Source organism: Microtus pennsylvanicus, chromosome 14, assembly GCF_037038515.1.
Source record: "Microtus pennsylvanicus isolate mMicPen1 chromosome 14, mMicPen1.hap1, whole genome shotgun sequence".
NCBI lineage: Eukaryota > Metazoa > Chordata > Mammalia > Rodentia > Cricetidae > Microtus > Microtus pennsylvanicus.
Window position 1 is genome coordinate 38,196,786 of NC_134592.1, and position 22,408 is coordinate 38,219,193.

Here is a 22,408-nt window from a genome sequence, read left to right on the forward strand (position 1 = left end):
CTTTTACCTGAAAAGTCTATGAACCTAAGAGAAAAAAAATACATCCTAAAGATAAAGATAGAACAGGACCTGGTGGCATATGACTGCAATCCCAGCACTCAGAAGTCTGATGTGAGGATCACAGAAAACTTGAGGCTAGCCTGGGCTACAGAGTAAGACATATAAAACAAAAGGAAACGCAAAGACAGGCTCATCAACCAGTAAAATCCTCTGCTTCTCTGAGCCTCCTGTTTTCAGAGACTGCTCCCAAGTCCCAGATACTAGATTTAGTAGAAAAGCTATTATATCCCATCTTTACCAATTAGCTAAATTTACTATCAATTGTACTAGAAATATATAAAGTAAGTATAAAATCAAGTCATTTATAAACATTGGGATATGTTTCGTTTGATGGTTTGTATTTGGTTTGTGAGGAAGGTTATTGTTTATTTGTTTTTTGTCTTCCTGGTTTTGTTTTTCTGTTTGTTGGTTTAAGACAGTGTCTCTATCCCTAGCTAGTCTTAAACTTCTAACCATCCTGCCTTTCACTCCGTTCCCCATTTATACAGTGCTAGGGATCATGATCAAATCTGATACCTCAGGCATGTTATGCAAGCACTCCACCAACTAAGCTACATTCCCCCGTTTGTGCTATCTATACCCTAGGCAAGTTTATCTAGGTCTAAGTATTAATAAAATTTGGCATCTTGTTTAAATAGTATTTCCCCCTTACAATGTCATTTTTGGCAAAAAGAATTATTGTTTCAAGTAGTAAAGCATGGGTGAGTTACTAGGTTCTGGCAAATAAAGTCATCTTGAGGAAAAATAAATAAATATAATCCCAGAAGCTGGCAGGGTAAATTCAAGGCCAGCCTGAGCTGTATCTAGAACCTGCCAGGTCAACCAGGGCTACAGAGTAAGATCTTGCCTCACAAAAGAAAACAGACAAACAACTTAAATGAAACTAATTCTTTATCACTATGCATTCGGTGATGTACGAGAATAACTTTTAAATTGACATTCCACAGCCCGTTTGACCCATATTCTATTAGAAGGAAAACGTACAGTATCACATAAATTCTTTAGTCTCTTGGGGATTTTTCAAAGGCCTCTTTAAAAATCAGTTGTAAATATGTGTTTAAACATGTTTCACTGTCTCACTGCAAGTTAAAAAACAATTCACACAGCAATCCATTATACTTTGTGATGGATTGAGAGAACCAAAGAGGATCCTGCACAATCCTCACTCCTGCCATGCTCCTTTGAAAAGCATGGGTGAATACAGAGAGGACTCCTCGTTTTCAGAGTTGCTTACAATCTTACTTTTGTTTCCTAATTTTAAGGAAGAAATGTACTGAATTTTTTAAAATCTTGCATTTGTAAAATGAAATACTTCCAGATTTGTAAGTATTCTATAAAATGTGTGCATCTATCCTTTACTTAAACCATATGTTTTTATCATGCAATTTATAAAATAAATCAATAACAAGCACTGCATGGAAATAAATCTATTTTTTAATTAGTACTAGTAAGTTTCTATTTACTTAAGTGAAGAGTATGAATAACAAAAGGCTCAGTCTCTATCCTGAGAAAAATAAGTATCTTAATGATTTTTTAAATACACATCATTATCAATTTCTTTGTGTGGATCTAAAGAAAAAAATCAAACACATTATAGTTTAGAAATTAAAAATGCCACAGATCACAAAATAACTATTCTATATTCAAACAAAGTCAACATCATATTATAGGATTATAAAATGACCTTGAGACTTTGCTGTCCAGCTACCCAAGGCGCCCATTTCCTTGCTGAAATTATCTATTTTTGACAGAGAAAACTCACTACACAATGGATGTACCTGTCCCTCCAAGACTCAACTTGAAGCTTTTTATTTTACTTTATAGGGAGTATGGATTAATAAAGCAAAAACACTCAATGTGCACAAAGGGTCAAGGACACATTTTCACTTTTAAGGCACTGCACAAGAGGAGTAAGAAAATGCCACAACGTACTCAAATTTTAGCACACACTTCCAGAAATTTTACATGAGTTCAAGAAACTTACACACCTGCTTTTATTATTCATGACAACTGATTTTTAAGACTAATTTCTAATACCCAAGATATATACCCACAAATAATAAATAAATAATACAGTTTATATGTTCACCTCAATTCCCCTGGTATTTTAATTAAAAATGTACACTTTTCCTGGTCATAAAAATCTGGTTTAGATGTTTTAAGTTCAAATACCTATTAAGCTACACTTTGCTTTGGCACTAGCTCCCCCTCTAGACCAACCTAAAATAACTGCATTTAAAAAAACAAACAAGAAACAAATTTTTGTAACCCACTAGCAAACTTCAAAATTCATTACTTTTGAGGACATTGTTATTCCTTTTATTTAAAAAAAAAAGCTGCTTAGAATTTATTTTTTAAAAGATTGTGTTATATAACCAGAATGCTTGTCTTGGGCTCAGTTCTGCACACCTTAAATAGAACTGATTTGTAGGGAAAACAACCTCAAATGACTTTAAATTTTTTTTAAAAAAATCCTTAAAATACAATCTGTAGTGTACCATATGTAAATTATTTTGAATCACTCTCCTAGTAGATCACAAGACACCCTTCACATTAACTCACTATCTGATCAAAGACATCTCTGCACGTTCCTGCAATCTATGCAAGTCTCATTCCAGCTGCTCAGCTCTTCAACTCAAACAGAATTCTCGATTTATAGAAGAGCAAACGGAAAACCCATGCCTCCAAATCACCCTTGGAGGCTCCTTATAGTCTACTCATCTCTTGTTCCCTACGTTTTTAACCGGCCTGTAATTTCAAATGCTTGTATGTGCTAAGACACTGCAGTGTTTGTAATTAAGACTTCTTATTGCACAGGGACAGCAATGTGGAGGACCGTATTATTGGCACAGACTTCTAGGCTGCCTTAAAGAAAAGTAACATCTTACTTCTTTGCTTCAGTGTACGATTTCTCTCCTAAAACGCTTCATATGTGATACAGCCTTTAAAGGCAGTATGCATATAAGATAGAACTTTAATCAAGAAAATAAATAAGTACTAAACCCCAGGAAGAGCAAGAAAACTAAGACCTACTTAAGAGTTTCTACGGAGCAAAGGCAAAGTTAAGTCAGTGAGTTGTGATAAATTTAACTCTTAAGCTGATAAAACTTGCGTTGCATTTTATTCCCTGAAACCTCCAAATTCGGAGTGATCTACTGGAGAGTATAGTTTTCCTGGGTTCACCTTATGTTTCCTTAATAGTAACGTGCAAAACTAGACACAAAACCGAAAAACACCAGTCTCCTTGCTTTTCTCCAAGGCCTCAACAATGTTTAAAGACAAGACACTAAAAGCTCACCAGGGTGCTAAATCCTAACCATGACAATGCCATTTAACTTAAGAAATACGTCTCTGGAAATTGCGATGCCCACGTCCAGAGAACAGGTGCTGCCACCGAAAATGCCCCTCAACTCCAGCAGGACAGACCTCGCTGAACTGAGATGACTCATTTAACCTTCCCAAATAAGTTGAGACACTCCAACAGCCGCCAGCTTGTCATTTGCAGATCAAAGGAAAGGGGGCTACCGAGGCACCCAAGCCACTAACTCCCCTGCCTCAGCGGATCTTTGTGCAGGTTCACTCCGACTCCCAGCCCCCGAAGTCCACACAGAAACCCCGCAAAGCAGAGGAGCCCACCTTCCCACGGTCTGACCGCGGGGACCCGGCTGCGGGGGTGAAGGAGAGGAGCGGTAGGTGCAAGAGATGCGCTGAGGGACACCTCCCACCCCGCCCCCATCCCTCGGGTCCCGGGTTCCGGCCCCTGCCCTGAGCCGGGATGCAAGACGCCACGGCGCCCCTCACCCTTCCCCGCGCCGAGGCACCGCCGGGGCATCTCGGGGGCTCCCTCCCCACTTTTCCCGGGGCCGCGGGATGAGCAGCAGCAGCAAGCAGCAGTTGCAGCAACAGGCCTGGGGTCGGCGGGAGGAGGAAGGAGCGCCCGGAGCCCAGGCTCCGCAGAGCCCGCGCCCGCCCCGTCCTGGAGCCCGCGGCGCGCGGGGCCCGGCTCCCTAACGCCCCCTTACCCGAGGCGGGAGCGAGGCGGTCGGCGCCGTCCCCCGTCTCCACCGCCACTGCCTTCAGCCGCAGCTGGCCGCGCCGGGAGAGTGGGAGGGGTGGCGGGGTGGAGGATGCTACTCCCGACTGAAGGGAGAGGAAGAAACGGAAACAGGAACCGCGGCCGCCGCTTAACGGAGCCTTCGGCGCCACTGACTGAGGGAAAGCGCAAGGCGGCGCGAGCCAGGCAGCGGCTGACAGCGCGAGACGGAGCGCGAGCCGGGTCCAGGGCGCGCGACCCCGAGCAGCGCCGGCCCCATTCCGTGAGGAAAGGGAGGAACGGGTTGGCTGGGAGCCGGGAGGGGGCGGCGGGGGGCCGGGAGCCGAGGGAACCTGGCCACTCGGGTCGGCCCCAGACCACGCGCGCACGCGCCGGAGTGGCTCCGACCCGGAGCGCAGGCGGGGAAGCCTCCGGCCGGCCGGCGCGAGCGAACGGGCGGGCGGGCGAGCGAGCGTGCGCGCGCGGGTAGGGGCGCGCGCCCCTCGGCGTCCCAGCCTTCTGGGGGAGGGCGCGCATGCGCCGGCCGCGGCCTCCTCCAGCGACCCTGGCATGTGCACAGGCTCCTCCCCGTCCCCTTCCTCTGTGCGGGTGAACAGCGGAGCTGCAGCATCCCCGGCCCCTGCGGGACCCGAGTTCCAGCGGGGCCGGGCGCGGGCTCGGGCTCCAGTGCACACCGGCCTTAGGCCGCCTGAGGGCCGGCGGCTGAAGGGAACGACGCTCCCTGCGCCCTGGCAGCCAAGCCCGTCGCCCTGGAGCTCAGGCGGGCTCCGCGCTACTTTTCGGGGTGCTCTCGCTGCTCATCCGTTGCAGCACGAGCACACGATGGCACCGCTGCCACGGCGGCTCTGGGCGGTCCGGCTACCCTGCGGGCTCTGTCTCCACCTCTACGCGAAGACCCCCTGCAAAGGGCCCGAGTTCGAAGCCCGGCCTTCCCGGGCTGCAGCTGCCACAGCCCTTCGGAGGCGGAAGTTTATTGAGTACGAGAGAAGGGAGGGAGAGGCTTTTCCCTGGAATGCTTCCTACCCGCTCGCACTCTGGGATCCTGGCGCCCGCGATGCTGAGCCGTGGGCCGAAGGGCTACCTCAGATCGGCCCGCGGGGCGAGTTGAGCGGGAGGACCCAGCCGCGCCGCCCCGGCACACAAAGTAGTCGCGGGCCGAAGGGGTGCCGTCGTGGCCAATCAGAGCCAGGAGCCCAATGAGTGGAGTGCGAACTGGCCAATCAGAGGGCCGCAAGATGAGCTTCCCGTGCCGAACTCTTCCCTGTAGCCTGGGGACCCAGATCCCAAGCCGAAGGGTGCAGGCGGGTGGCTGGGTGGAAAAACTACCCTCTCGGCACAGATCTGTCTAAGTAGATACTGTGGATACTTACCTCTTGGAAAACGACTGGCCTTTCCGACGCCAAGTATCAAAAGGCTCACAGAGAAGACATTAAAGGGGCCGAAGCCTGCCAAGAATGCAATCTGCCTAATAGCGCCCATAAATTCCCAAAATTTACTCTAGATCAGGAACTGTGTTTCTAAAATGCAAAGAGGACACTGCTTTCAAAAATGAAAACGAAAAAAATCCGTGCCTTCAGCAACTCCGCACCCAAAAGCAGTGACTGGGTTAAAGTCAGCCCTTGAAATAAAAAAAGTATTCTGAAGTGCCTTGGAAGGTCACGCAAAACTACTCAGGCAGGGACCAGAATTATGTTCTAGCCAAGGAGTTTCAGTCATCCTTCAAGAAATCTCTAGTCATTTATTAAATGCATGGATACTAGCTATCTTCCTTGAAACTTCCAGTTAAGCTGTGTGAAACACATTCTTTGGTTGTTGCAAACACAAACTTTAGGCTTATACCATTCTTAGATTATTAAAGGCTAAAGTTTCATCAGTCAAAAATCTGAATTATTTTCCCTTTTCTGTGAGTATGTGTATGCCAGGGATGTGTTTTCCCGTAGGCTATACCCACAACCTAAAATTTGAGGAGTCAGTGGGAGAATGTTTACTTCAGTATGTAAACACAGCATTTAAAAAATATTTTAACAAGTATGTGTCACTTGAATGTTTTCAAGGGAAAAAAGCCATTTCTAGTTAATAACACACACTTTATGGTTTGTAGTACTTGATGATATCCACATTCAAGGCTTTATGTTTGCCTCAAAGTCTCTGGTCCTTTAATCCGGCCTTTAATTTTAAATAGTAAATATCTAGGAATCAAAATATTTATCTTCCCCACCTACTTCCTATCCAGATGATGATGATGATGATGATGATGATGATGATGATGATGACGATGATGATGATGATAGAGGTATTTTTCAGGAACTTAGCACATTTTTATAAGATAGCATCATATATATGAAAGCACCAAACTGGGATTCAGTCAGAAAGTAGTTCTTACGCAAGTCTTCGGTGTGACAGTATACTGTTATCAAAGCTCTCCCTAGGATATGCCCAGGATGTAACTACCCTCCCAGAACTGGGAGTATCAGCTACACAACCGATGTGTAGGAGCAAAGCTTTACACATTCAGTTCAGGGACAGGAAAGAGTTCCTGGAAAAGTCACTTCAAACAGAAGTACTGGCCTCTTTGAATGCAGACAGCAGCCTAGGCTTTTTAAAAACCACAATCCTAAATCAATCGGGGTGGTGCATGCCGCTAATCCCAGCACAGAGGAGGGATGTCTGGGGCAAGAAGATTGTTGTGAGTTATAACCAGCCTGAACTATCTAGTGAGGTCAGTGCCATCCTTGGATGCATAGCAAAACCCTGTCTCAGTAATAGTGGTTAACTGAGTCAAAAATAAAAATGGGGAGGGAGGGCTTGTCTAACAGTACGAGCGCTAGCTTCAACCTCCAATACTATAAGAGAAAAATTGTATTATTTCGTTTCTTCTATTCTCTGCAAAGAGAACTCCTGAAACTCAAATCTTTGCCTTGCCCTGTTAAGCTTCTGAGAGAGCGTCCCTAAACAGTTGGGCGGGTGTTTTCTCTATAGGCTCCAGCCCCCACTCTGTGGCTGAAACTCCTCACTCTCTCTTCTCACTCCAGCTGCTCACTGGGGACTCTAATCCCCGGTTTCTGATTTGCATCAGCAGGAGATAGTAGGCCACATCATCCTCCACTGCTGCTCCCTCACCAAGTGATGGGCCTACCTTTGCTTATCCTCAAAATCGCAGAGGGGTTCTGCCCAAGAAAAGAGTTCTTTGGCACTTTCTCCATAGCCTCTTATGCTAAGAACTAGCAGGGCCCTGCCAGCTCATTTCCCTGCGGTTCAGCCTGGGTCAGTTTTTAGTCATCCCCTAGAACTGTGGACTTGACAGAGAGGTGAGAAGGTGTCAACTCGATAATGGAAAATATCAAAATGAAAGTGAGGTACATGAGTGGCCATTTTATTGAGAGATTAGCCAGATCAAAGTTAATGAACTTGAATGCTATCACATTTCCTAAGTTGTGAACATTCATGTAGAAACCAGTTTGAAATTTACTACCATTTTATTAGGCCTATAATAAAAATAATAGCGAAGGTGTAGCATTGCTGAGAACGGGGCCCCATGCTAAACTCTTTTCTTCCATCATTTAATTCTCAAATCAAACCTTTGAGGTGAATCCTATGGCTATAGTGGGGAAATCAGTAGGGTCTCAGGGGTACCTGAGGCTCTCAAGAGGCTCAGCGACAGCTGCTTGGCAAGCAATTTAGAAAATTTGCCATCTCTACCGATGTCCACCAACTGATGTCACTCTGAAAATATTCCCTCTTTTTCTTTTAAAGATGTATTTAATTTTAGCCGGGCAGTGATGGCATGAGCCTTTAATGTCAGCACTTGGGAGGCAGAAGAGGGCGGATCTCTGTGAGTTCAAGGACAGCCTGGTCTACAAGAGCTAGTTCCAAGACAGGCTCCAAAGCTACACAGAAACCCTGTCTCTAAAAGAAAAGAAAAGAAAAGAAAAAAGAAAAGATGTATTCATTTTTATGTACATTGATGTTTTGCCTGCATATATATCTGTTCAAGGGTGCCAGATCCCCTGGAACTGGAGTTACAGACAGTTGTGAACTGCCATGTTGGGTGCTAGGAATTGAACCCGGATCCACTGGAAGAGCAGCCAGTGTACTTAACTGCTGAGCCATCTCTCCAGGCCCTGAAAACATTTTTAATAGCTTTTAATTTTCTTTGTTTTATAGTGGTTGCCATACGCCATTTCCTCTCTGTAGTATTCTATTTTGCAGGCAATCATATGAAGGATGATACACTCTTGTTGCCTCAGACAAGAAGATGGGAGCTTGAATAATGAATGCCACTTTTGAGCAAAGTCCTCATTCAAAAGCTAGAGCTAATCATTCCCATCAGGAGAGTAAATGAAGTGACTGATTTAAAGGCTGATGAAGCTAAGCCCACTTTCTCTGACTTGCCTCCGTAGCTGACATTCCTGTCTTCATTGAGTGTAAGCCGCATACACTTCATACTGTCGATTTACTTGCTATCCACTCCAGAACCCCCTAATAATAAGAGTTTCTTATTTTGCTTTTTTGTTTTAATCTGCTAGCTTTTTAGGTAACCATTACTCAGCCTGGGTCTACTATTCCCAAACAGTAGAGAACTTCAGAGTTTACCCTCTCCTTTCAGACATTAAAAAGGTTACACCTGCCCTCAGCATCATGTTTGCGTTGAGCCAAACCATGAGACAAGTGATGGCCTCTCTATTGTCAATCATCAGTAGGAATGGCGTCATGTTTACTACTGCTTTTCCTCAAAATCTGCATCCATGGCTTTTTAAATTATTATTATTGCCTTTACTGGTGTGTATGGGTGTGTGTGTGTGTGTGTGTGAGAGAGAGAGAGAGAGAGAGAGAGAGAAAGAGAGAGAGAAAGAGAGAGAGAGAGAGAGAGAGAGAGAGAGAGAGAGAGAGAGAGAGAGAGAGAGAGAGAAATTGGACTGTCTAGGCTAATGGTGCTCCCACCTAACAAAAATTTCAATACCAGACATAAGAAGGATTCTTTTGAGTTCTTGGTCAGGGCTGTCCAAGAGACTCCCAAAACATTCAGCCTACTGCTATTGTCCTTGGATGCCTTGGGGGAGAGGTGAAAGGTAAGTTCCTATTGCTGAAAACACCAAGCACTTCAGAAACAGGGCTCACATGCCCCTTAGCTGGAGCTGACCTGAATATCCCCTCCCTTGAAGACTAGCTTCCATGGTACCAGAAGGCATGCAAGCTTCCAAACGGGAGAGGCAAGCACAAACCTACTCAACTATGATGCCCGTGAACCACATCAATGACCAGAGTGGCACAATAAGGGTGCAGTACTTGGTGGTAACCAACGGCTCTCTAATTGGACTTACTACCCACTCAGTAAGAGGGAAAGCTTGCCTGGTAATGGGAACCTAGCCAACTACCCAAGGCTAATGAAGTCGTGGTTATTGGAGGAGAATCTGTAACCATTAATTTACCAACCTAGCACAACCCCTAGCAACAACCTATAAACGTCTATCCTTGTGCCCACAGATAATTGTAGCCATCACTCCACATCAAGGAAACTTCTCTTTGCAATAGATGGAGACCTCTACAGAACACCACAACCAACCGACATGCAGTGCAGAGTTAGGAACCCCAGTCCCAATTCATGCATCCATAAAACACTCCCATACCTAAGGCTCAGGGGACATTGTGGAAGAGGAATGGAAAAGGCTGTAAGAGCCAAAGGATCAGCGAGTTTGCTATGAGATTGTGTCTCTTAGCAACATCAGAAACTACACCAACAGTGAGCTGAACAAGGATGACACCAAACAGACATGCCAAAGTGAACAAGAAAGGCCCATGAGGCTTCAACCCAACACAAAGAACTACAGGCAGCTGAGGAAATCTCAGAACGAGAGAGGTGGTCTTCCCCAGAGAAGAGCATGCCAGTTGGTTGTCTAGTGCCAAACAGCCAGTCCCGAAAATAAACATGCAAATGACATTATACAAACTCAATGGGTTATATTTAGGAATATTTATGAATATGCATATATGCATGCAGTAACAACTAGTGGGAAAAAAAAGAGTCCATGAATTTGAAGAAGAGTGAGGAAGGATACTTGGGAGGGTTTGAAGGAAGAAAAAGGAAAGGAGGAATATTGTAATTATAATCTCAAAAAAAATTAAATGCAAAAAGTAGTTAGAGTATTGCTCAGTCCTTCCTAGCATGTGCAAGGTACTGGGTTCAATCTCCAGTAGCATGAAGGAGGCTTAATCAAGAGATCACATGCTCAAGGCCACCCTCAGCTCTATAGTAAGTCTGGCCTGTATAGAGGACCCTGTGTGTGGTATACACACACACACAGATGCACACACACACACACACACACACACACAGATGCACACACGCACACAAAGAAAAATTACCATAGTTTTTAACTCAAGACAGAGAACTGGATTGAAGTAGTTTATTATCCCAGTAGATAGAAACCTGGGCTGGTGAGATGACTTATTTGGAGAACTGCTAGTCATGCAAGCAGGAGGACCTGAATTCAGATCCCCAGTGCCCAAGATGGCATGTACTTGTAATCCCAGCACTAAGGGAGCAGGTACTAAAAGACTCCTAGTGCTTGGTAGCCCAAAATAATGAGGTCAAGATTCACTGGGAGGCATTGCCCCAGAAAACAAAGTGGAAATAAAGCAACTGAGGAAGATACCCAATACTGACTCCTGGCTTATACACACACACACACACACACACACACACACACACACACACACACACATGCAAACACAGCTGGCCTTAAAACAAGTATAGTTTGAGCTGGAGAGATGGTTTAGTGGATAAGAGACTCTGTTGGGCAAGTATGAAGAGCTGAGTTCCAATCCAAGGACCTATATTTTAAAAGAGAGTTAGGCAGGCAGCATATGTCTATAACCCCAATAGAGAAAACCAAGACAGGTTGGGTGGTCAGCCAGCCTAGCGGAAACATCAAACTTCAGATTCAGTGAGAGACCCTCTCATGGAATAAGACGAAAAGGAATGGAGGAAGATACCCAACGTCTTCCTCTGGCTGCTGCATGACTATGTGTGGGCACACGCCTGTGCATATATCACACCAACATACACACACATAAAACTCAAGTATAGTTGATTTAATTATATATATGACCTTGGGTAGATAATCTAATCCTACATTCAGATTTTTCTACCTGCAAAGGGGATAATAATAGTTTATAGAGCTATAAAGGAGTCAATGACTCAATATATTAAAAAGCACGGAGCATAATGCCCAACACACAGTAACAATATATACAATTACAGCCTTGTTAAACAATGCTTATCTGCAACTAATTTTGGCCACATCCTTACTAAACATTTAATTTGGACCACCGACCTGTATCTTTGCATCATATATATAGACACCTCAGTTGTTTGTGGTATGTGGTCAACACCCACCTTCCCTATGAGGAAGCTGTCTCTTTTGTTTCTGTATTTCTATCGTGATAGCAACAGGAACAACATCTAAGTTACTGCTGGTTGCCCCTTGACCATAGTTCCCTGGGCAAGCGGTGAACACCTGTCCAAAGAGATCCAGGCGTTTTGGATTTGAAACGCGGGTTTCCAGCCTCGCCAGATATCAGATCTGAGAGATGTGACTGGATGTCGTTTTTCACCAAGTGAAGGAAACTGTTCTTCAACAAGAGAATAAAGTCAGTGCAAGCAAGGAAGTAGAGAAGAATCCACATGGCTAGCTTGTGGATTTTTAGACTCAACTCCTCGTTTACAGTTTTTCTTGACCAGTGGCTAAATTACTGCCCTTGGGTAGGTTTGTGTCTTCCTAGAGTTTTTTTGTACCCTTCCAGGATGTTCTCTGTTTTACCTAATATGTTTCCACGTGGGTTTATTTTAGGTGCAGCTAATGTAATTCCATTACCATATAGAGAAGTAAAATAAAAACAGGAAAAAATCTTTCAGTTAGCTATGTTCATTAATGACCCAGAGGACACTATCCAAGAGTGTCTTTTATCAAATGTGAAACACATGCCAGGTAGACCTGTAGCAGAGACTTCAAATTATCTCTCTGTGTTTGTTACCCGCATTTCTCATGGTCCTGTTAAAACACAGCTAGAACCCTACTTTTCGCGGTCTCCTTTGCAGTGAAAGTGGCCATCTATTAAAATTATAGCTACTGAAATCTAGCCAGATCTGATGTAGGGGACTTACATTTTAAAAATTCCTAGAGAGAAAGAGAGACACCACTCTGTCCGTTTACTCCGTTATCTAAGGGAGAGTTGTTGCCCCAGATAGACTAATGGTGAGTTAAGAGGAGTGGGGTCCCTGACCAAAAAGGAGCACCTGTGCCGATCCTGAAGTGCTCACCCCAATATTATTCAATGTGAAAAAGAAATAATGCGACTTTCCCTAAACCCCTAGCATCTAGGTTTCTCTGTTACGCTACACTAAGCTTCATCCTGATATAATAGATGCAGTGTCATTGTGGTTTGATAAATTATATTAAGCTGGACCATTCATATGCTACAAAAATGAAAACAAGTCAGGAAACATCCTGAAATAAATGCAGCAGAAACCAGCACATTCTATTACACTTAGGGATTAAAAACTAAAAGTAAGGGCACAGCCTGAGAAGTATGGAATAGGTTCAAGGTCAAAGTGAAAATTCCAGCCCAAATTAATAATTGACGACAATAACATTTGCTCGAACAAGAATGAACCTCTCTAAGGTTATCAAAGTTCCAGTGTTTGTTCAGCTTTACATTCCATGAACTCTCCAGCAAGAGACCATTGAGTCAGTTGGAGAAGGCTCGATAGTGGGAGAGAAATGACAGATACTCATGGAAAGGCCACAGTGAAACCCATTGTTTTATATGTAAATTTAAAAAATAAGACAAACTAAGTAAATTTCTATTTGAAAACAGGGAATTTTTTAAGCTCATCTAAGGGAATATTAGATTCTAAGGAAAAAGACTAAATCTAACCAAACTGATAATAGACTGAAAACCTAAAAGTCCCCCTTGAAGGCAAAGATGCTGTCTGCTCATCTTGACTAATACTACATCGCATATTTAATGGATGAGTTAATTTTCATTGCAGTATAACTTCCAGCGGAAGCAAGAATATAACCTCTGGTGAGTCAGGATCTTGTATTGTTTCCATGGAAACAAGTCCGTATAAAGTCATAATTCAGAATGTAGATTCTAATTCTATTTGGATCTTGGCTTCATCATTTAATAACTGTAATGAATTAGAAATGTTTTTAACCTCCCTGTTTCATATATCCATATCTGTAAAATGGGAATAATTATACTCTCTACCTCATAGAGTTTTTGTGACTATTAAGGTTACTGATTGAAGGCTCTTACGCATGGAAGAAGCACACAGAATAAATGCTGGCCATTTATAGCTCTGCAAAACACTAAGCCAAAGCAAGCCTTTGTGGACATTGTTGCTATCTGATCTAAATTCCAAAGCCAAGATAACATGAAAACAGAATCTAAAAGAGCAAAAGAAATAAGTGATTGACAAGCTTTCCTGGACCAAAGGCTGAATGTCATTTCAGTTCTGGGGTAATGTTAAAACACAATTGTTGATATTTAAAACGAGGAATAAAGGTTCCCAAAACAGCACCCTGTAAACTGCTGGCATGATTTACAGGCAAACTTGTAAATCCATACAGATAGAGGGCAAGTGGGACTAACTTTTATTTATTTCAAAGCTGACCATTTAGTGTAAAGTCAACTCGGGTGGGGACAGAGCTCAGTAATAAAAAATGTGTTTAGCATACACAAGGCCCTAGTTCAATTTCTATAGCCAAAAATAATACATATTTTTTTAAAGCTGCGTTTCATATTTTGTCTCTTAGACTCATGTTAAGTGGCTAAGAAGAGCATACAATTTAGTTGATCTCTTTAAAGTACAAGGAGCCAAGAAATACCCATTTTCTTCAAAGGAGTGGGGTGTGAGAGTCTTAAAAATACAGTCATGGAAACACCGTCTCCTTGGGCTGAAACCCAAACAGATACTGACGCAATAGAGACGTGCCTCGAATGTGTCTGTCTTTCTGGTACTCCATGCTATTTCTGGTTTTCCTCTCCTCTCCATACCAGTGCGGTTCTGTTCTTTCTGTTTACTATGCTGCTTTGTTTTATGTTGCTATATTCTATTTTATTGAGACAGGATTGGACTTCATTATGTAGCCCAGGAAAGCCACAGAATGCTGCTGTCTCTCTACCTCTCTGAACTGGAGCTACAGGCATGAAAAATACCAAGGCTCAACTTTTTACACGGTACTGGGATCCGAACTCTCATATTCAGGCTTGCACAGCTAGCCCTCCACCCAAACAGCCATCCACTCAGGCCCCTCGTTTGCATTCCCTATTCTGCCTTTTGGAACCTTTTGCTTATGACTTCAGATTCTTTATAATTTTGTCTCCCTCCTAACAATAGACATATATTGATTTGAAAATTGAAGTAATTCCTTGGTTCAAATTCTCCATAGAAGGAGATCTTGGGCTGGCACATTTCTCTCTCCTAAGCCACATTATAGGTCTCGCAGACTCTGTCCAGACTTTTTCAAGGTTCTGGCAGCTGCCCTTCAGAAGCAGCTACGGTCACAGGCATAGTGAACCCTCCAGTACATTTCATTTATTAAAAACGAAAGTATCATAACAAACACTTATGGTTAGGCGGATTCGCCATCGAATCCCGAGGGTCTAGAGAAGTGTTAGCCTTGGGAGATACTCCTTAACAGGCTATTGAACAAATACATGAATGAATGAATGAATGAACTGGATTTTATTGCAAGAGAAAAGGTTTAAACAAGGAAAAGAAATCTTTACATGTCAGATCCGGAAAGCAGTTTCCAAGGAAGTTTTAATAGCTATTAATGGTTATTTTTAAAATATCATACAAAGCTTTATATATGGTTATGTCCACATTCCTAAATAAAAGAAAAAAATCCAATTAACTGTGTCTTTCCTTTTATAGAATACTCTTCATTTTAAGAATAAGTACCTAATAAAATAATCTGTGCAGTCGTTTCATTTTTAATATTTCATGTGCCGCTAAGGGGGAAGAAAGTGCTTGATTAGTTGTCCTCCACAACTTGTAACGAATGTATCTGCCAGCCTTGTCAAGTAGATATGGTTGTATTGACCTTTCTTCATCAAAGGGGGATGATCTAAAACCTAAATGTGGTGTTTATAACTCAATGTCCCTCAAAAGCCTAGAACATATGAATACTTAAAGATGACTCTAGAATGTTTATTTAAAATCTGTATGGTTAAGATTCCTAATGACCTTATACTAAAGTGCCCTTGTCTATATATCACGCTACATTCACAAATAGGACAAAATTCTCATAAGCCAGCGATCTGCCTTTGTTCCCAGTGAGCTTTTAATGGTTGATACTGTCAAACTGGCAGAATCTAGAAACACAGAAGCAAACTTCTGAGTGTATCTGTAAGAATTCCTAGATGGGGTTAGCTGAGGTAGGAAGGACTATCCTATATGTGGGCAGCACCATCCATGGGCCAGGATCCTGGACTGAACCAAAAGGCAAAAGCAAACTGAGCACCGGCCTTCCTCTCTCTCTTCCTCCTGGCTGTAGATTGCACATGCGCCAATGCTCTGACTCCCTACACAGGGGTTGATTATACCCGCAAACTGTGAGCCCAAAATAAAGCAGTCCTGTAGCTGCTGGTAGGAGATAATGTTGTCATAGCAGTAAGGAAAGTAACTCGTACAGAGCTGGCTAATTACAAACTGGCCAGTGAAACCATCACAGAAAGAGCCGTCCCCAAGTGGGTATCATGTTGTGGTATAAAGTTGGCTTTGTTTTTCCTTAGCCGTCTTCCAATCACCATTTACTGCTTTCCTCTCCAAAAGACCTAGGAGACTGAACAAAATAAATCCTATAGTTGATCAGTATCCCATGTCACATGATGCTACAGCCGGACAATTGTGTAGTTAGATGTCACCTTAGACATCTGTGCACGTTCAAACGGTTCCAGGCTGTTGTGCTTTGACAGAACAACCCAGGCAATTTAATGAGTGGTGGTGGCTCCAAGTATTTCGCATAATTCCCAAACTGTTAGAAGCAGGTATTGATTAAATCTCTCCTGAGCTCCATACAAGACAGCGGATACTATGCTTTCCTTATGGCCAAAGTGATCATTGAATTTAGTATACAATTTCCTCTGAAGTCTCTGCATTCTTCTCCCACTGCAAGAAGCATCTCGCACTCTTTTGCCGCAGAGCAGTTCAAGTAACTGTGCTTCTTGATTTCTCACCTTCCTTGGTAGTCAAGATGAAACTAAAGTCTGCCCAAAAGGATGTGGGCAGAAGTGATGTGAGTTACTTCCTAGCCTGGTCAGAGATCAACTGTTAAAACCTCCAACTTTGCCTTTGCCTGACTTGATGACCTTGAAGGTGACACATTCTAGATGGTCCAGCTACAACAAAAACAGTGTCTTGGATCCCTAAGCATCCACTAAAACGAGAGTCACTCTATACGCACTGACTGTGACGGTGGCGAGAAATAAATGTTGATGGCACTAAGTCACTAGTGTTAATTAAATACCTACTACACTAGATGGGACAAAGAATTAATGGGGAGCAAAACTCCAGCCCCTGGAATAATCAAATAAACCATGTGCCCTGAACTGCATTCTCAGAGTGATTTTCTCATTTAAACACAGCCACATGAACTAGCAGAGGGTCCAGCCCCTCTCATTTGCTCCCCTGGTCTCCATTCTTTTTCTCCTTTGTAGTCTCTAAAGGGCCACCAGGTTAGCACTGGTGATTCACAGCTCTGACCAGGAAATGCCTTCACAGCTTCCTGTATGTACAAAAGTCCCCCAGACCCTCCAAAATCCATTTAGCAAATCCACTTACTCAGAACAATCATTGTTTGTGTCCCCTCACACCTGTGGTCTCCATCACATATGAGTCAAGACTGTGGAAACTCCACTTTTGCCTATTCTGTAATTTCCACAGCCCAGACTCTCCTCAAGGCCCCCAAGTTTCTGTGATCAGACCTTCCCTTTTATATTCCAACTAAAAGCTAAATTTCCATCCTGTATAATAATGTTTCTACTTGTTTATAAAGGTAAGATTGTCTGCCTTGTTCACGTTAGCAGACTCCTCCATTCTGGCTCTGTGGTACGGAAAGAGTTCAGAGGTATCCTCACCCTTCATTGGATCCTGCTTGTGAGAACCAAATGATGAGGGAAAGACACCCACATATTATGTGTCTACTCCAACTCTGTGTGGTTTTTAGGACTGCCAGGAAAAACAGACCAATTATGACTGACTGTCAAAGAAACAGTGAATTGTTTTTGCTTATTTGGTTAGTTGGGTTTTGTTTGTTGGTTTAGTGTGTCCCAAATATTTCATGGGATATACTAGTTATTTAATGTTATGTCTTGTTTTTTTGAAAATCAGATATAACTAGGGGTCCTGCATTTTTGTTTGCTAAGTCTGAACACTCTATTAACGCCCTTCCTCCTCTTATTTATCTACGGCTCACACTGGAGCAGAGGGGAGAACCCATACATAGTCTGCCCCCGACACTCCTCTCTCCACAGCAATGTCTCCCTTCCTGTTTTCATGTGTCATACTGGTTTCTACACAACAAACCTCTCATATGTCAAAATTATCCTCTTGAAGTCAGGGATCATATTCTCCATATTCTTTCATTGGCTGACTGCATCTCGGAGGCATCTTTCAAGAACTGACGACCCATTTGCGACATTGACATTTCAGGAATTCAAAATCAGCAACAGCACCAGAAATTTTAAAGCAGATAAGAGCTTCAGAAGAAAATGCCTTGGGCATGCATAATAGCAAATCTTAGCTCTTTTTCTGACTTGCATAATGAGCCACGGCTTTATAATTTCGGCCTCACACATATGTTTCCAAATTTCTCCCTCTTGTCTTCCAGGGAATACTTGGCTCAGCTTCGCCGAGGTACGTCAGACATTCATAGGAACACAGCTACGTCTAAAAGCCATTCTCTTGAGCTGACTGCGGAAGAAATAACTCTCCTGAAACAAAAAAGGTAGCATTCCCTTCCCACCTGTTACTTCTCCGCTCTCTTTCATACACATTTACCTGTCACTTGTAACATCTGAAAGTAGTCAACTGACCACAGATTCACGTCTTTGAACACACTAGCCTGCTGCGACTGGTATTTAAAAAACGAAAACAAAAACAAAAAACCAACTAGCTAGAACTGTAACGAACCTGCTGCCTAGCTTCCATAATCTCTGCTTTCTTAGTTGCTCCACTGAAAACCACAAAGATTGTGGCTTAGAGTATAGAAGTTCATTAAATATTATAGGCATGTGGGGTATTTGTTAGGTTGGTGTGGTTTGGTAATTGTGTGTGTGTGTCTGTCTGTATCTGTGTCTATGCCTATATTTGTGTGTGTAAGAACACTCTAGGCATAGATGTCAGGGCCTTGTCTTCATGCTAAGCAAGATCTCCATCACTGAGCTTCATCCCCAGCCCAGGAGGAAAAAAAGGTATCAGGCAGCATGATAAACAAAATATCCTATGTTGTAGGATATTACTTCAACTATCTAAAGATGTGTTACATTTGTTTAAGTGGCATTGTTTAACAATGTGAAGATGTGTTGCTTTGCTGCATAAGGCAGCTGATTGATCTAATAAAAATCTGAACAGCCAATAGCTGGGCAGTAGAAGGATGAGTGGGGTTGGCAGGCAGAAAGAATAAGTAGGAGAAGGAATCTAGGCTGAAGAGAAGAGAGGAGAGTGGAAGAGAAAAAGAAGCCTGGACCAGCCATCCAGGCAGCCACCAGCCAGACGCAGAGTAGAACATACAGAATGAAAGAAAGGTAAGGAGCCCTGCGGCAAAATGTAGATGAAGAGAAACAGGTTATATTAAGTTATAAGAGCTACTGGGACAAGCATAAGATAATGTCAAGCATTCAAAATTGATAATAAGTCTCTGTGTCTTGATATGGGAACTACTTGGCACTCCAAGAAAACCTACTACACTCTTATAATTCTAGAACTTGTGAGGTAGAAGCAGGAGGATCAAGAGTTCAAGACCAGCCTGTGATTCAATCCTGCCTTGGGTCAGAAGGGAGGTGACACAGGGAAGAACTTGTTTTTATAAAATAAACAAACTCTTCATTTTATTTATTTTTATTTTAGTTTTATTTGATTGTTTTGGTTTTGGTTTTTCGAGACCAGGTTTCTCTGTGTAGCTCTGGCTGACCTAGAACTTACTTTGTAGAACAGGCTGGCCTTGAACTCACAGAGATCTGCCCACTGTGGTTAAAGGAGTGTGCCACTACCAGCCCGTTTTATTAACGAGGAAAGTAGAAAGTAAAACCTCTCCTGTGTCCATACTTAGGATAGTGGAGACCAGATTTACCCTGGAGAAATAGTACAGACAACAGTTTGGGGGTGTTGGAGACAAGCTGGTTTCTGAAAGGAGAGAAACAAAGGGGGTGAAGCTGCAGGAGCCCCCCACAGCAGCACAAGAGGACAACCCAACAAAGTCCCAGCTTTTCTCAGCTGAGGGAGTGGAGCTGAGCATGCCAGGAGGCTGACAAAGATTCAGAGAGAAGAGAATCCCATGCATTCGTGGGCCCTCAGCTGCAGACTAGACAGCACGCAGGTGTCAGGAAGCTACCTGATACCCAGAAGAGAGACACCGGAGAGGACTAATCCCTGTCGGGATCACAGCAATGGAAATGGTTTTTATCCCAACAGCCTGCATGGGAAAACCCCATGATATAGTAACTCTGGGTTGCGTACTCAGAAAACTATTGCCTCGTGGGACCAAATCAGACCTACAGTAATCGTTCTGCTTCCGTCGAAGTTCAAGTGTGTGCTTCGAAACAATCCAAACAACCCCAGTAGCTTAGGTGTATCCCAGAATACAACTCAAGACATTTAAAGGAGGACGGGGGAGATGACAGGAGGGATAAAGGTGACTGCCATCAAGTCTGACAGCCTGAGTCTGATCCCCACCCCCATCCTCCAGATCCATGTAGTCAAAGGAGAGCACAGGCTCCAGAGGGTGGTCCTCTGACCTCCATACACGTGTGCTATGACATGCACACCTCTAACCATACAATAAATAAATAAAACAATAATAATAATTAAAGGAATTTTAAAAGGCAAACAAAAACTAAGTAAACAAAAACTTAGTTTCCAAAAATGTACCATATTTGAAATGTACCACATTTGAAATTTAATTAAAAAGTTACCTAGTATATTTTAAAAAACTGGAAAATACAGTCCATATGAAGGAGGTAACACATCAAAGCAGACAGATATATAGACAAAGCCTCAGATGACAAAATTACTAGACAGAGATATTACCACAGTAACTAGAACTATGTTCAATATATGTAAGAAAGTAAGAAAAAACATGAGTGTAGTGAGTAGAGGGGAAAAAAATGTGTGTTTTTAAAAGACCCAGGCTGAACTTTAGATGGTAACATACAATGTTTAATATGAAAACTCAAACTGCTATGGGAATTATAATTTTCCCATTTTTCTATCATTATGAACACTGTGAGTATACAAAATGATATTTTTCACTAGGTTTAAAAATAGTCTTTTTAATATAAAAATCTCAAAGCCATATAAAGTTCATGCATCAAAACCAGCAATATAGAACAGTGTTTGCATGGTGAAAAAAAAAGTGTGCAAGCTGCAATTGCTATTGGCACTTATAAAAGATGGGAGCAGCGCACCGCCTTTTCTCTATGCAAAGTGTATTAAGCCAAGAATAGCTTCTGTTTGAAGACGAGTTTAAGTCCAATGGAGAGTCGAACATTGAGTTCTTTGACTTCATTTTTAAGCTTTGTGTGTTCATACATTAAAGAAAGGCTTTTTATGTGCCCCACTCAGATTATGGAACAAAGATAGCAAGTTTTAGGTCTTTGTCAGGATTGGTTATAGCAATATTCCCAACAATTTGTTGGTGAGCCGTGCTTAGGAGTCTAGCGCAAGAAATTCAGGTAAAGGGTAGGGAATGATGGAGCAAGAAGCAGAAACAGGACAAAAGAGAAACATACGAAAACTCGTTTCCTGTTTAAGGCGAGGACTCTGGTTTATAAGAATACATGAATCTCCTTGCCTGAGGCTGAGAAACGATAACACGAGAATGCAATTAAATCCAGCCAGTGTGGGTGCTGAGCGCCTGCTCCCTGCAAGACGCTGCACAAGAGAATCGCTGTCCCTTTCCTTCAGAGCAAAAAGTACAATGGAAGAGACGGGCGTTGGTACATAAATAACAGCAGTGAAAGTCAGCCCAATATCTGCAACAATGAAGACATCACCTCTGCTAAGAGAGGAGAGCAATAATAACTGGATGCCAAGGTAGGAAAACAGGAGGAAGTTTCACAGAAAATGTGACATGTGAACTGTGCCCTAAAAGATAAAAAGGGATTTTACTACACATAAAAGAGGATAAAATAGTTATTAGCAATTTAATTTCTTCCTCCCTCTCATTGTTATTCTCTCCCTGCCTCCCTGTGTCTTGCTTGGCAGCCAATAGATTGCCTCATGGACCATCCTTGCTGGCTGGCTGGCTGGCTGGCTTCTTCTTGAGTTGGACCAAATAAAGATACTGGCTGGAGAGCAGAGGGCATCAGGAGAGCAAAGTTGGAGACCCTTCACTGACACCTCTCTGTTGAAGCGCTGTGCTTTTGGCGATGACAGCAGCCTCTCTGAAAGGCTCCTCCTCATTATTGTGAGCACTGAAGACAGTACTCCGTCCCCCTTGGTGCTCTGGGCAGAGGAAAGTAAGTGTTATCCACTGCGTTGATCTCTGGGTACATCTACCACTCTTGTGGTTTCCGTCTATCCAGGCCATATCTCTGTAAGTGGATCTTTCAGTTAAACCATAGGAGGATCCTGTCTTAGCACAAGCAAAAATAGAAAGAAGCATAATATTGAGGAGCCACCTGAGCAGATGAGCAGAGAAATGCATTTGGGGGGAACATAACAGAGACAGGAGGCTGGGGTGCAGAAGAATGGTTACAGTTTTTTAAAAAGACTATAATAGGGGCTGGAGAGAGATAGTTCAGTGGTTAAGAGCACTGGCTGCTCTTCCAGAGTACCTGGGTTCAATTCCCAGTACCCACATGACAGCTCACAATTGTCTGTAACTCAAGTTCCAGTGGATTTGTCTCCCTCAATCAGCAATGCATACAAAGGTTTTTTGTTTGTTGTTAAGTGGTTACAGAGAACTAGAGGCAAATTGTCAGGGCCCCATAAAGGAATTTGGACACTATTCTCGGGTAAGAGAAATCCGCTGGTAGATACTGAGTGGGCACTATCAAATCTGC

General features: G+C 43.0%; 1 protein-coding gene and 1 long non-coding RNA gene across 3 annotated transcripts in view; one reads left to right on the forward strand and one right to left on the reverse strand.

Annotated features, from left to right (window-relative positions):
• Fut8 (fucosyltransferase 8) overlaps positions 1–5,266 on the reverse strand; it is a 203,831-nt gene extending 198,565 nt beyond the window's left edge. For both annotated transcript variants that reach the window (XM_075947433.1, XM_075947432.1), the window contains exon 1: positions 5,138–5,266. The gene's annotated coding sequence lies outside the window, so the exon portion shown is untranslated. The remainder of the gene's footprint in view (positions 1–5,137) is intronic.
• LOC142834643 (uncharacterized) lies at positions 3,503–21,841 on the forward strand. The gene is made up of 3 exons (XR_012907659.1): positions 3,503–3,749; positions 18,016–18,132; positions 21,609–21,841. It is a non-coding gene; the product is annotated as an uncharacterized LOC142834643 (long non-coding RNA).
• Positions 21,842–22,408: the final 567 nt, after the last annotated feature.